We start from the raw sequence: 17768 nt of genomic DNA, 5'->3' as shown, positions 1-17768 counted from the left end.
TGCAGAGACATGTGGGGAAAGGGACAGGGCCAGAAAAGATGTTTTGAGTCTCTCCAGGTGTCTTTGAGTCCATTGGCAGTCAGGACAATTCAGCATAGGGAGTGCATCCTACTTGGTATTTATCCAAAGTTAAAAGGTGAGGGTGGACACTGTCCAGTGATTGATCACCTGCTGTTCTGCTTCTACAACGCCTCCACCCATCTCCGTTAAGCCGTGATTATCGGTGGGCAGAGGGGAGCAGTTACACCTGTATGTTTATGTCTTTAAAAGAAATTCTCTTTAAGAATGTTGGTTGGAGTCTGCATTTTTTAAAAGAACTCATCCTAGCAGAACATTGGCCCATGCCTTAATTTCAGCACTGGGAAAGCAGAGGAAGGTGGATCTCCATGAGTTCAAGTCCAGTTTGATCTACGTAGGACAGCCAGGACTTTGTAGAGAGACCCGGTCTTAAAAAGAAAGAACTCAGCGTGCCTTCAGAATTCCATATCTAAAGGTGTATTCACCGTTTTTTTTAAATTGTTTTTCTTCTCTTTGAAAATAATAGCAGTATAACAGTTCATTTTATGTTTAATGTGTTAACAGTTGTGAAGGAGAAAGGAAAGAAGCTGCGTCTCCTGAGACATTGACTAGAACTGCATTATAGTGGGAAGCTTAGATTGGTGCCGGTCCAGAGGCTAATTACCTTATCTAGGCTAGATCTAGCACTGCAGAACACTAGCTATTTGCCCAACTCTTTGTGTGAACTAACATCTTGTGACTAGAAGATAAAAACTTTTTGGAATCTATTGACTAAACAGACCACTAGCTTCCACCATCCAAAAGCTAAGAATGCAATAAGATAACACCCTGCGACTATAGTAGCACTTCGCTAATCTTGCTGTACCTATCTCTCTGGCGTGCTTTAATAAACTATAACAATGGATTTTACACTTACCTTGATTTCTTGATCTGTGAAACTTCACAGAACTGCTTCCAGTTGGAACATGGAATTTGGGGTAGTTAAAACTGTTCCTGGCCTATAGTCACTCAAAATGGCTCCAGAATAATTTCTTCTTATTCTGTTTAAGAGGAAAGCTGTGGTTTTTTGCAATGTGACATATAAGACTATGCTTTTTCTAATATTTATACCACTATCCTTTTAAACATCTTTTCCCATTAGGTCTTTGTTTTAATTTGTAGGGATTTTTTTTTCATTTATATTGTTTTTTCAATGGTTGCAGAACAAAAACATCAGATTTCAAATTTACATTGGTTTATATTTAATGTATTTTGAGCAATTATTTTTGGTCTCTTGTGTACCAGGTGTGAGGGGCAGAAATGAGTACGTGAGTGCAGATACATACAGAAACCACAGAGGTTATGGGCCAGAAATGAGTATGTGAGTGCAGATACATACAGAAACCACAGAGGTTATAGAAGAATCCTGGAACAGAAGTTAGAGGCAGTTGGGAGCTCCCCAATCTCTGTTCCTGGAACCCAACTCTGGTTTTCTGCAAAGCAATTACGTTCTTAATAGTGAGCTATCTCTCCAGCCCCTAATGGTTTGAGTGTGTCAGAGCTGTAAGAAAACAGATTCCTAGTGTTTAAGCTTTCTGATCTGTAGTATGGCAGTACAGCAGCCTGAGCCAAGATAGTGTGTTTTTCCATTTTCTACAAGTTTTTTAATCATTCAAAACAAACAGTTGCATTTTATATCATCTGGGCAAACCTAGTAATGATCATGCTAAAAAGCCAATAATTTGGTCATATAATACTCAGAACATTCCAGGGGAGAGTCTAGGAATGGTATTATTTTATTAGTTTGAAGGTAGAAACCCTTTCAGATTTTTTAATCATCAAGATCATTGCTCTTTTGGTTCCATAAGCAGCTGTGCCTATCTCTGATGAAGATAAAATTCTCTTCAGTTTTGGCCCTAGACAGGAAGTACTGTGTGGTCACTTCAATGATCACATACAAAGCTGGGGGTAGAAGCTCTATTAAAGACTTCAGGTGAATATGAACTAGCCAGTACCCCCGGAGCTCGTGACTCTAGCTGCATATGTAGCAGAAGATGGCCTAGTCGGCCATCACTGGGAAGAGAGGCCCCTAGGTCTGGCAAACTTTATATGTCTCCGTACAGGGGAACGCCAGGGCCAAGAAGTGGGAGTGGGCGGGTAGGGGAGCAGGGCGGGGGGAGGGTATAGGGAACTTTCAGGATAGCATTTGAAATGTAAATGAAGAAAATATCTAATAAAATTTTGAAAAAAAAAAGACTTCAGGTGAACAAAACTTCAGGTTTGTTTAAGGGACAGAAATCTAACAAAGAGGCTTCCCTCTTAAATAAACCTTTTTAAAGTTTTTGTTAATAGTACAACAATCCAATTCAGCTGCAGAGAATTTATAGAAAAAGATCAAAATAACTTCATACATCATATTTTATAAGGGTTACTTTGTAGAATAAGAGAGCAAAAGAAGCCTAATGAGGGGTGAGATTCAGAAAATCTACCAAGCCACACAGTAAAATCCATTGCTGTCTGAACAGAAAGCTATGTGCCTACTTAGAAAGCTGCACCTGCACTCAGGCTACGGCTATGTCTGACATGCAGGATTTTAATGTATTGTATTTTTGTTTTCTCTGCTACAAAGTTGGTTTAGGAGGTCAGAACTTTGTTTCTTTGTTCAGTGTTATATAGCAGAATTTGGCTTGTGGTAAACTACACAGGTAACACCCAAGTTAACTCAACAAGGCTAAAGTTGGCTGTGTCTTGAACTAAATGGAAGGAATGACCCAATTTAGAAGAGACGTGTTTTACACGTCTTACATGTTTTATAGCTTATAAACTCAATATGTGGGCATCATTTGCATTATTATAAGATTAGAGAAAAAACAAAAATTGAGGCACCTCATGTGACAAAATTTTTAAAATAAATTTTAGAAAATGAGAGTAGAAGACGTTGGAAGAAATGCATAATAAGAAAGAGTAAGAGTAGCAGGGGGTGGTGGAGCACACCTTTAATCCCAGCACTCGGGAAGCAGAGGCAGGCAGATCTCGGAGTTCAAGGCCAGCCTGGTCTATACAGGGAGTTCCAAGAGTATATAGAGAGACCCTGCCTTGAAAAACAATAGACAAAACAAAAGGAGGAGGATAAGGGAGTAGTGAGAATTTTGGTTTCTTTGAAAAACACAGAAATACTATAAGAATATGTTTTCATTTTAATTCCACGTGTGGGATATGGGGCTGCTTTAGGTTGTCCACAGCAGTGGAGTATGATTTGCTCTTGCTCTAACAGGGGCACGATTGTCAGCCGCAGATATTCTGCAAGTATGTGATGTTTGGATTCTGGGGACTTTTCAGAGGGTGTAAAAATGTGAGAGCCTCAATGGGGTTGCTGCTGGTGGTGGATTGTTGGTTGGTTGCTGTTGATTGCTGTTGGTCACGGTTTCTCAGTTTATTAAGTAGTCACGCATAAAGAAAAAGCAACAAGAAATTAGCTATCCAGTCCCCAGCAAGGAACTTGACAATCCTAAACAGCAGGAAGTTTTTTAATGGTAACATCTCTCTCTTTCCCCTCTGTTTCCTCCCCTATGTGGTGTTAGGGGGTTGAAAGGGTAGAAAAGGGGTACTGAAGGGTAGAATAGAGAACCCACAGTATAGATAACTAATGCCAGTTACAGAAGGAGGAGGAGTAGGAAGAGGAGAAGGAGGAGTAGGAAGAGGAGAAGGAAGAGGGAGGAGGAGGAAGAGGGGGAGGGAGGAGGAGAAGGAGAGGAGGAAGAGGAGAAGGAGGAAGATGAGGAGGAGGAGAAGGAGAAGAAGAAGAAGAGGAGGAGGAGGAGGAGGAGGAGGAAGAAGAGGAGGAAGAGGAGGAAGTCTGCATGTGCAGATAGCCAAATGCATACTAAGCTGGAAAAAAAAACATGCATGAAAGTTCCTTGTGGAATATGTTAAGAAGAGCAGAAGAAGCAAGAGTCTAAAAGCTCTTAAAAGGAATGAGAATCAGACTAGCGTTGGCTTGTCATCAACAGAACTAAGCCTTAGAAGGTATACCCTTGAAAGCTCCAGGTAATAGCTTTGAGCTTGGAGCCTGCTGTCTAGACTAAAGGGCTCCAGGGGTAGTAGGAATAACTGCTTGTAGAAAAAAGGGAGTTCCTAGTTATGATAGTATCCAGGGAATATTTTAAGAACCTATTCAAATGATGCTGCCATAAAAGTAGACTTTAATAACAAAAGTAAAATTGCACTTTGTAATACAATTGAAATGGCTTGGTGACAAAAGATGTTGCAGAATGAACCTTGCCTGGACAGGGAATGTTGTTCACATAAAGACAAAATAAACATCAAGCTATTTTCAGATTTATGTCCTTTACAGGCAAGAAGCTATTAGTGATTTTGTAGCGCTGGATAGCAGGAAAAGAGCCGTTCTGATGAGAAATGAGCAGTTTTTGGCGGCAGGAATGGGAGGAAACAGTCTCGCACGTTGAGCAGAGTAATGTTTCTTAACGTTGGCTGCATATTAGGATACCAAGGAGCTCCTAAAGCTCACCCTCAATGCTGGAGTCTCAGCACTGCTGCTGGGCCCCCTTCTCCACTGTCAATTAAGTTCAAAAGGTTCCGTGGAAGGGACCTGAGGCGCATCATACAAATCATGCAATTCCTGAAACTTCAGCCTCTGAATTGACAAAACTGTCAGACTGATGCCTATCTTTTGAGGAGTCTTATTAAACTGTCCTGACTAGCCTGAAAATCGCTGTGCTGACCAGGCTGAACTGAGATTACAGCAATCTTCCTTCCTCTGCCTCCTGAGTGCTGGGATTACAGGTATGAAGCGCATCCCTGTCTCAACTCCCCTTTTCCCAAACATTTTCATTCTGATATTTGTAATAAAGTTAAAAATCTGAAAAGGAAAAACTGTACTCACTCTTTTCCCTCCAAGACTTGTGTTGGTTGTTGGTTGTGGTTGTTGTTGTTTTCAAGATAGGGTTTCTCTGTGCAGCTCTGGCCCTGGAATTTGCTCTGTAAACCAGGTTGGCCATCAACTCAGAGATCCATCTGCTTTGGCCCCTGAGTGTTGGAATGAATGGTGGGTACTGCTGTCTGCCTGTCTGTCTGTCTGCCTGCCTGCCTGCCTGCCTGCCTGCCTGCCTACCTGCGTGCTTGGCTTTCTTTTCTTTCTTTCTTTTCTTCCTTCCTTCCCTTGCTCCCTCCCTCTCTTCTTTCTTTCTTCTTTCAACAGGGTTTTATGTATCCCATGCTGGCCCTAAACTCACTAAACTTACTATGTAGCTAAAGAAGATGCTAGATTTCTGTTCCTCCTGCCTCTGCCTCCCCAGTGCTAGGAGTATACACATATGCCACTACTTATGGTTTATGAAGTGTTAGTGATCCAATCCAGAGCATTTTATATGTGCCAGGCAATCACTCGACCAAGCTTTATGCCCAGCTCCTATGGACACATTTTTGACTTTTCATAAGTACAGCATATATAGAAAACATGTATCTTCTGTTTCATTGACAAAATTAATTCTATTCAAAGCCACCCCTCCCAGCATGCCTTTCTCCAATTTACTGTTGCAAACATCAGCTGTTGCCACATTCTCTTATTCCTCTCTCACATCGACCACGGTTCGCATTAAGCAAGCTCTTAAACTTTGTACTGCCTTTTTCCTCTGTACCATATGCACATAACTAAATCTCTTACCTCCTCGATGAGGCTGAGCTCATTATCCCATTTAAAACTACATCCTTCCCTCTGTGTTAAAAATGGTACCTACCAACGCTGGACATGAGGGTGTACACCTTTAATCCAAGCTCTCAGGAAGCAGAAGCAGGAGGATCTTTATGAGTTCAAGGTCAACTGAATGATCTATACACTAATTTCCAGGACAGCCAGAGCTACACGGAGACCAGGTCTCAAATATGAAACCAATCCCCCTAGATGGCACCCCCAATCTCAGTTCTCTACACATTGTTTATCATAGCATTTCTAATTTTATTTCCATACTTACATCTATTATAATAATGTTTGTTTATGCCCGCAGAATATAAACCAGTAACATGATAAATGTTTCTCATTTTATTCATTACTAAGCCTTAAGTGTCTGAAACACTCAACACCAATGAACCCTTAGTAAATGCTTGTTGAACCTCAGTGGCCTCTTAAATGGCATTTGGCTCATTTTCTTCCTAAAAAAAAAGTGTTTAGCCACACTATATTATGTGTATTTAATATGTGCTAGCATTACACAGTTACATAAAGTCTTTGTGGGTTTCCAGATCTCCCCAGGCAAATGTTCTGTCTCCAATGGGACTGGGCTGGTAGACAGGTCTGTCCCGTAATCTCTGTCTTTATGTGAAATGTCTATAAAAGGTTGGTCAATGTCTTAGTCAGGGTTTCTATTCCTGCACAAACATCATGACCAAGAAGCAAGTTGGGGAGGAAAGGGTTTATTCGGCTTACACTTCCATACTGCTGTTCATCACCAAAGAAAGTCAGGACTGGAACTCAAGCAGGTCAGAAAGCAGGACCCGATGCAGAGACCATGGAGGGATGTTCTTTACTGGCTTGCCTCCTCTGGCTTGCTCAGCCTACTCTCTTATAGAACCCAAGACTACCAGCCCAGGGATGATCCCACCCACAAGGGGCCTTTCCCCCTTGATCACTAATTGAGAAAATGCCTTACAGTTGGATCTCATGGAGGCATTTCCTCAACTGAAGCTCCTTTCTCTGTGATAACTCCAGCTGTGTCAAGTTGACACAAAAATAGCCAGTACAGTCAAGTTATTTTATCTCTGAGAACTTTAGTTATGTAATGTATGAAAGGAAGAAATTAATATAAAGCAATTCTGATTTAACTTGTTTTTCTATTATATTGTGTTTTCTTATTAGTTATGAGTTTGAAACAAACTGTTAATATTGTATTTACTTTTTATTGGTTGTTTTTGGTTTTGAGACAGGATCTCACTATGTAATCCAGGTTGGATACAAACTCAGCATCATCCTGCATAGCAGAGTATTTTTGGAAAGGGATCCCTTTCCTACATTCCAATCTATAAGCTTCAGAATTCAAATATATGCCACCAAGAAGGGCCATTAAAAAGGACACTGATGGGTTCCTGATTCCCCCAGAAACTAGTCTGCACAGGTGTGAGTGCGGACTACAGAAGTGACACAGCTTCTGGAGCAGACACGATTTCAGGTTCCAGATATCTGGGCACCTTCACTGCCAGAGGAGAGGTGTCTGCCCAGCCTGGAAGGGCTTTGCCGGAGCACCTGGGGTAGCCTTCTCTGGTCCGGGATCTCTCAGAGACTAGTTTGTGTAGGTGAGAGTGCCAACTACAGAAGTTACACAGCTTCTGGGATAGGCAGAGGCGACACAGTTTCTGGGATAGGCCCTGTTTCGGGCTTCATCTTCTGCCAGGAGGCAGGTCCGAACACCAGATATCTGTGCACCTTCCCTGCAAGAGAAGAGCTTGCTTGCAGAGAAGACTCTGACCACTGAAACTCAGGAGAGAGCTAGTCTCCCATGTCTGCTGATAGAGGCTAACAGAAACACAGGAGGAACAAGCTCTAACCAAAGACAACTATAACAACTAACTCCAGAGATTACCAGATAGCTAAAGGCAAATGTAAAAATTGTACTAACAGAAACCTAGACCACTCACCATCATCAGAACCCAATACTCCCACCTCAGCCAGTCCTGGATATCCCAACACACCCAAAAAGCTAGATCCGGATTTAAAAGCATATCTTATGATGATGGTGGAGGACATCAAGAAGGACTTTAATAACTCACTTAAAGAAATACAGGAGAACACTACTAAAGAGTTACAAGTCCTTAAAGAAAAACAGGAAAACACAACCAAAGAGGTAGAAGTCCTTAAAGAAAAACAGGAAAACACAACCAAACAGATGATGGAATTGAACCAAACCATACAAGACCTAAAAAGGGAAGTAGACACAATAAAGAAAACCCAAAGTGAGGCAACACTGGAGATAGAAACCCTAGGAAAGAAATCTGGAACCATAGATGTGAGCATCAGCAACAGAATACAAGAGATAAAAGAGAGAATCTCAGGTGCAGAAGATTCCATAGAGAACATAGGCACAACAATCAAAGAAAATGCAAAATGCAAAAAGATCCTAACTCAAAACATCCAGGAAATCCAGGACACAATGAGAAGACCAAACCTACGGATAATAGGAGTGGATGAGAATGAAGATTTTCAACTCAAAGGACCAGAAAATATCTTCAACAAAATTATAGAAGAAAACTTCCCAATCCTAAAGAAAGAGATGCCCATGAACATACAAGAAGCCTACAGAACTACAAATGGACTGGACTAGAAAAGAAATTCCTACCAAAACATATTAATCAGAACAAAAAATTCACTAAATAAAGATAGAATATTAAAATCAGTAAGGGAAAAAGGTCAAGTAACATATAAAGGCAGGCTATTAGAAATACTCCAGACTTTTCACCAGAGACTATGAAAGCCAGAAGATCCTGGACAGATGTTATACAGACACTAAGAGAACACAAATGCCAGCCGAGGCTACTATAAACAGCCAAACTTTCAATTACCATAGATGGAGAAACCAAAGTATTCCATGACAAAACCAGATTTACACAATATCTTTCAATGAATCCAGCCCTTCAAAGGATAATAACAGAAAAAAAAACAATACAAGTATGGAAACCAAGCCCTAGAAAAAGCATGAAAGTAATCCTTCCACAAAACTAAAAGAAGACAGCCACAATGACAAATGCCAACTCTAACAACAAAAATAATAGGAAGCAACAATTACTTTTCCTTAGTATCTCTTAATATCAATGGACTCAATCCCCCAATAAAAAGACATAGACTAATAGACTGGCTACACAAACAGGACCCAACACTTTTCTGCTTACAGGGACCCTACCTTAGGGAAAAAGACGGACACTACCTCAGAATGAAAGGCTGGAAAACAATATTCCAAGCAAATGGTCTGAAGAAACAACCTGGAGTAGGCATTCTAATATCGATAAAATCAACTTCCAACCCAAAGTTATCAAAAAAGACAAAGAGGGACACTTCATTCTCATCAAAGGTAAAATCTTCCAAGAGGAACTCTCAGTTCTGAATATCTATGCTCCAAATTCAAGGGCAGCCACATTCATTAAAGAAACTTTAGTAATGTTCAATGCACACATTGCACCTCACACAATAATAGTGGGAGACTTCAACACACCACTTTCATCAATGGACAGATCCTGGAAACAGAAACTAAACAGGGACACAGTGAAACTAACAGAAGTTATAAAACAAATGGATTTAACAGATATCTACAGAACATTTTATCCTAAAACAAAAGGATATACCTTCTCAGCACCTCATAGTACCTTCTCCAAAATTGAACATATAATTGGTCACAAAACAGGCCTCAACAAATACAAAAATAGTGAAATTGTCCCATGAGTCTTATCAGATCACCATGAATTAAGGCTTATCTTCAATAACAGCATAAATAATAGAAAGCCAACATTCATGTAGAACTGAACAGCACTCTACTCAATGATACCTTGGTCAAGGAAGGCATAAAGAAAAATTAAAGACTTTTTAGAGTTTAATGAAAAGGAAGCCACAACATACCCAAACTTATGGGACACAATGAAAGCATTTCTAAGAGGAAATCTCATAGCTCTGAGTGCCTCTAAAAAGAAACTATAGAGAGCACACACTAGCAGCTTGACGACACACCTAAAAGCTCTAGAAAAAAAGGAAGAAAATTCACCCAAGAGGAGTAGACAGCAGGAAATAATCAAAGACGGGTGAAATCAACCAAGTGGATACAAGATGAACTATTCAAAGAATCAATGGTGTGACTCTAACTAAGGAAGTGAAAGATCTGTATGATTAAAAACTTCAGGTCTCTGAAGAAAGAAATTATAGAAGATCTCAGAAGATGGAAAGATCTCCCATGCTCATGGATTTGCAGGATCAATATAGTAAAAATGGATATCTTGCCAAAAGCAATCTACAGATTCAATGCAATCCCCATCAAAATTCCAACTCATTCTTCAACGAATTAGAAAGGGCAATTTGCAAATTCATCTGAAATAACAAAAAAACCTAGGATAGCAAAAACTCTTCTCAATGATAAAAGAACTTCTGGTGGAATCACCATGCCTGACCTAAAGCTGTACAACAGAGCAATTTTGATAAAAACTGCATGGTACTGGTACAGCGACAAACAGGTAGACAAATGGAATAGAATTGAAGATCCAGAAATGAACCCACACACCTATGGTCACTTGATCTTTGACAAGGGAGCTAAAACCATCCAGTGGAAAAAAGACAGCATTTTCAACAAATGGTGCTGGCACAACTGGCAACTATCATGTAGAAGAATGTGAATTGATCCATTCCTATCTCCTTGTACTAAGAACAAATCTAAGTGGATCAAGGAAATCCACATAAAACCAGAGAGAGTGAAACTTATAGAGGAGAAAGTGGGGAAAAGCCTCGAAGTTATGGGCACAGGGGAAAAACTGAATAGAACAGCAATGGCTTGTGCTGTGAGATTGAGAATAGACAAATTGGACCTCATAAAATTGCAAAGCTCCTGTAAGGTAAAAGACACCGTCAATAAGACAAAAAGGTCACCAAAAGATTGGGAAAGGATTTTTACAAATCCTAAATCAGATAGGAGACTAATATCCAATATATATAAAGAACTTAAGAAGGTGGACTCCAGAAAATCAAATAACCCCATTAAAAATGGGGCTCAGAGCTAAACAAAGAATTCTCACCTGAGGAATACCGAATGTCTGAGAAGCACCTGAAAAAATGTTCAGCATCCTTAATCACCAGGGAAATGCAAATCAAACATGCTTGAGATTCCACCTCTTACCAATCAGAATGGCTAAGTAAAAAAGTACAGGTGACAGCAGATGCTGGCGAGGATGTGGAGAAAGAGGAACACTCCTCCATTGTTGGTGGGATTGCAAGCTTGTACAACCACTCTGGAAATCAGTTTGGTGGTTCGTCAGAAACTTGGACATAGTACTACCAGAGGATCCAGCAATACCTCTCCTAGGCATATATCCTGAAGATGTCCCACTGGTAAGAAGGACACATGCTCCACTCTGTTCGCAGCAGCCTTATTTGTAATAGCTAGAAGCTGGAAAGAACCCAGATGTCACTCAACAGAGGAATTGATACAGAAAATGTGATACATTTACACAATGGAGCACTACTCAGCCATTAAAAACAATGAATTTATGAAATTCCTAGGTAAATGGATGGATGTGGAGGGCATCATCTTGCGTGAGGTAACCCAATCACAAAAGAACTCACATGATATGCACTCACTGATAAGTGGATATTAGTCCAGAAACTTAGAATACCCAATATACAAGATACAATTTGCAAAACCCATGAAACTCAAGAAGAATGAAGACCAAAGCGTGGACACCCAGCCCCTTTTTAGAATTGGGAACAAATTACTCATGGAAGGAGTTACAGAGACAAAATTTGGAGCTGAGACAAAAGGATGGACCATCTAGGGACTGCTATACCCAGGGATCTATCCCATAATCATCCTCCAAACACTGACACCATTGCATACACCAGTAAGATTTTGCTGAAAGGACCCTGATATAGCTGTCTCTTGTGAGGCTATGCCGGGGCCTAGCAAACACAGAAGTGGATGCTGACAGTCAGCTATTGGATGGAACACAGGGCTCCCAATGGAGAAGCTAGAGAAAGTACCCAAGTAGCTAAAGGGAACTGCAACCCTATAGGTGGAACAACAATATGAACTGGCCAGTACCTCCGGAGCTCGTGTCTCTAGCTGCATATGTATCAGAAGATGGCCTAGTCGGCTATCATTGGGAAGAGAGGCCCCTTGGTCTTGCAAACTTTATATGCCCCAGTACAGGGGAATGCCAGGGCCAAGAAGTGGGAGTGGGTGGGTAGGGTAGTGGGGGGGGGGTTATGGGGGACTTTTGGGATAGCATTTGAAATATAAATGAAGAAAATACCTAATTTAAAAAAAAGGACATTGATGCTATTTTTCCCTTTCAAGTGTATTTTTGTCATTCTGCTTTCATCTTTTCTTTTATGTTTAAAAAGCCAGTCTCCCCAGTTCATGCAAGGATTTTATAGCCCATCCATGCTTTGGTATCTGTAATGTGTTTCTGTGATCTCAGACTTGTATGCAACACCTATCAAAGACTCTCACTTTGAACTTCAACTGCTTCTGGGAAAAGGCAGAGAAGGTCTTTTACTGTGCCCAATCCCAGGGCTCCCTGCCTGATAGGCCAGCAACCTACTATTGAGTTTCATTTCAGCCATATCTAACAGATTTAGTTGGAACTGTTTGTAATATTGCAACTCCAGAAGAAGAAGGAAGGAAGGAAGGATCTGGAGTTCAAAGCCTACCTTGGCTACTATATTGTATTAGTCAGGGCTCTCTAGAGTCACAGAACTTATGGGTAGTCTCTATATACTAAGGGAATTTGTTGATGCCTTACAATCTGTAGTTCAGCTCTCCAACATTGGTCAGTAGCAGCTGTGAATGGAAGTCCAAGGATCTAGCAGTTGCTCAGTCCCACAAGGCAAGCAGGCAAAGAGAGTGAATCTTCCTTCTTCCAAGGTCCTTATGTAGGTCTCCAGTAGAAGTTGTGGCCCACATTAAAGATGTGTGCCACCAAGCCTGGATCTGGGACTTGCTTTGTCCCAGATGACCTTGAACTCAGAGATCTCCCTGTCTTAATTTTCTAGAATTCATAGCCACTACACCTCAAGATCTCCATGCCAAGATCCAGGTCAGAAACTTTTATCTCCCAGCCTCCAGATTAGGATCACAGGTGAGTCTTCCAATTCTGGATTGTAGTTCATTCCAGATATAATCAAGTTGACAACCAGGAATAGCCGCTACAGCAATGTAGAGAGTTCATGGATAAGCATGCTCCCCTATGTTAAGAGAAACCTAAGGAATTATATGTATGCATGTACACTTGTCTGTGTATGTGTATGTGTGTGCATATATACTTGTGTATGTTCTTAAATGTAGGCATGTGGATATGTATACACATGTTTGCACATGTGTTTGCAGGCCATATGTTATTGTCAAGTGTCTTCTTCTAACACTAGTCTTTTACTGCACCTGGAGCAATTCTGGCTGGACTGTGAGGTCAAGATCTCCACTCCAGTAGCTCTGGTATTACAAATGAGGATCACCACACCGACCTTTTATGTGGACCCTGGCCTTCATGCTCAGACAACAGGCACTTTATTGACTAAGCTATCTCCCAAGCCCCAGAAATTATTTAGTTTTTAATTTACATAAGGTCTAGCTAAGTTTCTCTGACAGATCCTAAATTTGCTAATTACTACACGAACCTTCCAAGTAGCTGTGATTATTGGCATGTACTCCTAGGCTCAGTTTATTCAGTACTATTTTGTATTTATTTCCTAAAGGGGAAAAAAAAGTCCCAAAACACGCAGTATAATCTCAAACACCCAGAGAGCAAATTACTTTGACCTCCACCATTATTTAATTTATTTTTAGTATGTTTTATGGCAAAGCAGATATTGTTATAATTCCCATCATTATATAATTTATTTTTAATATGTTTCATGCTAACATATGAATTGCTAACATAGTAAATTGCTTTAAAACTTAACTTTAAATGTTAAACTTTTATATTAAAATCAGTTCATTTATGTAATGGTGATGCTATGAGATGTTTAGCATTACTAATAACTATATAGAATAACTATACCCTCATCTTTGTTCTCATTATAAAAATATATAAAAAATCCTATAAACTAAATCTTCAATCATAAATAGTATTTTGCTTTGAGTTTTGTACCAGCCACAACATAGTTAAAATTAGGATCAGATTAACTAATAGCCTGTTCCACCTGAACGCATCAGAGGACACTAAGGGCCCTAGAGAACCCTCCATGCCACCGGACCTCAGGATCACCTCGTGATCACAGGTGAGTGAAACACAACATCAGCTTCAAAGAATCACGGAGGGTCTTGTGCCAGCAGGAACAGGGACAAAGGAACCCCACCGATCAGAGGCTGGGATCCAATCTGGTCTGGGCCAGCCCTGCCATCTTCTGCTTGAACCCGGCCCAGGGCATCTAGGGCCTCAGAGGACTCTCCATGCAGCAGGACCCCTAGCACACCCAAGACCTCGTGACTACCTGAAAGCATGTGGGGGACAGAACCAACAGAGCTTCTTGGACAGGGTCCCGTTGGGCCTTCATCCTCAGCCAGGAGGCAGAGCTAAGATCCAGACCACTGGGCACCTTCCTTACCAGAGGAGAGTCAGCCTACAGGGAGGGCTCTGACCCCAGGACTCATGAGGTGGATCTGAGCTCCAGGCTTCTGGACACCTGCCCTGCAAAAGGAGAGCTTGCTTGCAGAGAGTGCTCTGACGACTGAAACTCAGGAGAGAGCTAGACTCCCATTACTGCTGATAGAGGCTAACAGAATCAAAGGAGGAACAAGCTCTAACCAAAGAAAACTATAACAACTGACTCCAGAGATTACCAGATGGCGAAAGGGAGACATAAGAATCTTACTAACAGAAATCAAGACCACTCACCATCATCAGAACCCAGCACTCCCACCTCAGTCAGTCCTGGGTACCCCAACACAGTGGAAAAGCTAGGCCCAGATTTAAAGTCATATCTCATGATGATGGTAGAGGACATCAAGAAGGATTTTAATAACTTACTTAAAGAAATACAGGAGAACACTGCTAAAGAGTTACAAGTCCTTAAAGAATTACAGGAAAACACAACCAAACAGGGAATGCAATTGAACAAAACCATCCAAGATCTAAAAATGTAAGTAGAAACAATGAAGAAAACACAAAGTGAGGCAACACTGGAGATAGGAACCCTAGAAAAGAAATCTGGAACCATAGATGCGAGCATCAGCAACAGAATACAAGAGATGAAAGAGAGAATCTCAAGTGCAGAAGATTCCATAGAGAACATCGGCACAACAATCAAAGAAAATGCAAAATGCAAAAAGATCCTAACTCAAAACATCCAGGAAATCCAGGACACAATGAGAAGACCAAACCTATGAATAATAGGAGTAGATGAGAATGAAGATTTTCAACTTAAAGGGCCAGCAAGTATCTTCAACAAAATTATAGAAGAAAACTTCCCAATCCTAAATAAAGAGATACCTGTGAACATACAAGAAGCCCACAGAACTCCAAATAGACTGGACCAGAAAAGAAATTCCTCCAAAAACATAATAATCAGAACAACAAATGCACAAAATAAAGATAGAATATTAAAATCAGTAAGGGGAAAAGGTCAAGTAACATATGAAAGCAGGCCTATTAGAATTACTCCAGACTTTTCACCAGAGACTATGAAAGCCAGAAGATCCTGGACAGATGTTATACAGACACTAAGAAAACACAAATGCCAGTCCAGGCTACTATACCCAGCAAAACTCTCAATTGCCATAGATGGAGAAACCAAAGTATTCCATGACAAAACCAAATTCACACAATATCTTTCCACGAATCCAGCCCTTCAAAGGATAATAAAGGGAAAACACCAACACAAAGATGGAAACTACATCCTAGAAAAAGCAAGAAAGTAATCCTTCAACAAAACTAAAAGAAGACAGCCACAAGAACAGAATCCCAACTTTAACAACAAAAATGACAGGAAGCAACAATTACTTTACTTTGATTTCTCTTAACATCAATGGACTCAATTCCCCAATAAAAAGACATAGACTAATAGACTGGCTACACAAATAGGACCCAATATTTTGCAGCTTACAGGAAACCCACCTCAGGGACAAAGACAGACACTTTTCAAAGCAAATGGTACAAAGAAACAAGCTGGAGTAGCCATTCTAATATTGAATAAAATTGACTTACAACCCAAAGTTATCAAAGAAGACAAGGAGGGACACTTCATACACATCAAAGGTAAAATCTTCCAAGATGAACTCTTAATTCTGAATATCTATGCTCCAAATGCAAGGGCAGCCACATTCATTAAAGAAACTTTAGTAAAGCTCAAAGGTCACATTGCACCTCACACAATAATAGTTGGAGACTTCATCACCCCACTCTCACCAATGGACAGATCCTGGAAACAGAAACTAAACAGAGACACATAGACAGTAACAGAAGTTATGAAACAAATGGATTTAACAGATATCTACAGAACATTTTATCCTAAAACAAAAGGATATACCCTCTTCTCAGAACCTCATGGTACCTCCTACAAAATTGACCATATAATCACAAAACAGGCCTTAACAGATACAAATATATTGAAACTATCCCATGCATCCTATCAGATCAATACGGACTAAGGCTGTTCTTCAATAAGAGCATAAATAATAGAAAGCCAACATTCATGTGGAAACTGAACACACTCTACTCAATGATACCTTGATCAAGGAAGAAATAAAGAGAGAAATTAAAGACTTTTTAGAGTTTAATGAAAATGAAGCCACAATATACCCAAACTTATGGGACACAATGAAAGCACACCTAAGAGGAAAATTCATAGCCCTGAGTGCCTCTAAAAAGAAACTAGAGAGAGCATACACTAGCAGTCTGACAGCACATCTTGAACCTCTAGAATGAAAGGAAGCAAATTCACCAAAGAGGAGTAGACAGCAGGAAATAATCAAATTTAGGGCTGAAACCAACCAAGTAGAAACAAAAAGAACTATTCAAAGAATCAACCAAACCAGTAGCTGGTTCTTTGAGAAAAACAACAAAATAGATAAACCCTAAGCCAGACAAACTAGGGGGCACAGGGACAGTATCCTAATTAACAAAATCAGAAATGAAAAAGACATAACAACAAATCATTACGAAATCGAAAACATCATCAGATCTTACTACAAAAGGCTATACTCAACAAAACTGGAAAACCTGGATGAAATGGACAACTTCCTAGACAGATACCAGGTACCAAAGTTAAGTCAGGGTCAGGTTAATGATTTTAACAGTCCTATTTCCCCTAAAGAAATAGAAGCAGTCATCAACAGTCTCCCAACCAAAACAAGCCCAGGACCAGATGGGTTTAGTGCAGAGTTCTATCAGACCTTCAAAGAAGACCTAATTCCAGTTTTTCTCAAACTATTCCACTAAATAGAAACAGAAGGTACTCTACCCAATTCATTCTATGAAGCCACAATTACTCTGACACCCAAACCACACAAAGATCCAACAAAGAAAGAGAACTTCAGACCAATTTCCCTTATGAATATCGATGCAAAAATGCTCAATAAAATCCTCTCAAACAGAATCCAAGAACACATCAAAATGATCATCCATCATGACCAAGTAGGCTTTATCCCAGGGATGCAGGGATGGTTTAATATAAGGAAATCTATCAACGTAATCCACTATATAAACAAACTCAAAGACAAAAACCACATGATCATCTCGTTAGATGCTGAGAAAGCATTTGACAAAACCCAACACCCATTCATGATAAAAGTCATGGAAAGATCAGGATCCAAGGCCCATACCTAAACATAATAAAAGCAATCTACAGCAAACAAGTAGACAACATCAAAGTAAATGGAGAGAAACTGGAAGCAATCCCACTAAAATCAGGGACTAGACAAGGCTGCCCACTTTCTCCCTACCTATTCATTGGAGTACTTGAAGTCCTAGCCAGAGCAATTTGACAACAAACGGAGATCAAGAGGATACAAATTGTAAAGGAAGAAATCAAAATATCACTATTTGCAGATGATATGATAGTATATATAAGTGACCCT

Source organism: Mus caroli, unplaced genomic scaffold (assembly GCF_978045245.1).
Source record: "Mus caroli unplaced genomic scaffold, Mus_caroli_1 scaffold_6, whole genome shotgun sequence".
In the NCBI taxonomy this organism is placed as follows: Eukaryota; Metazoa; Chordata; class Mammalia; order Rodentia; family Muridae; genus Mus; species Mus caroli.
The sequence above is the reverse complement of the archived record's forward strand: the minus strand, read 5'-3'. Positions refer to the sequence as shown.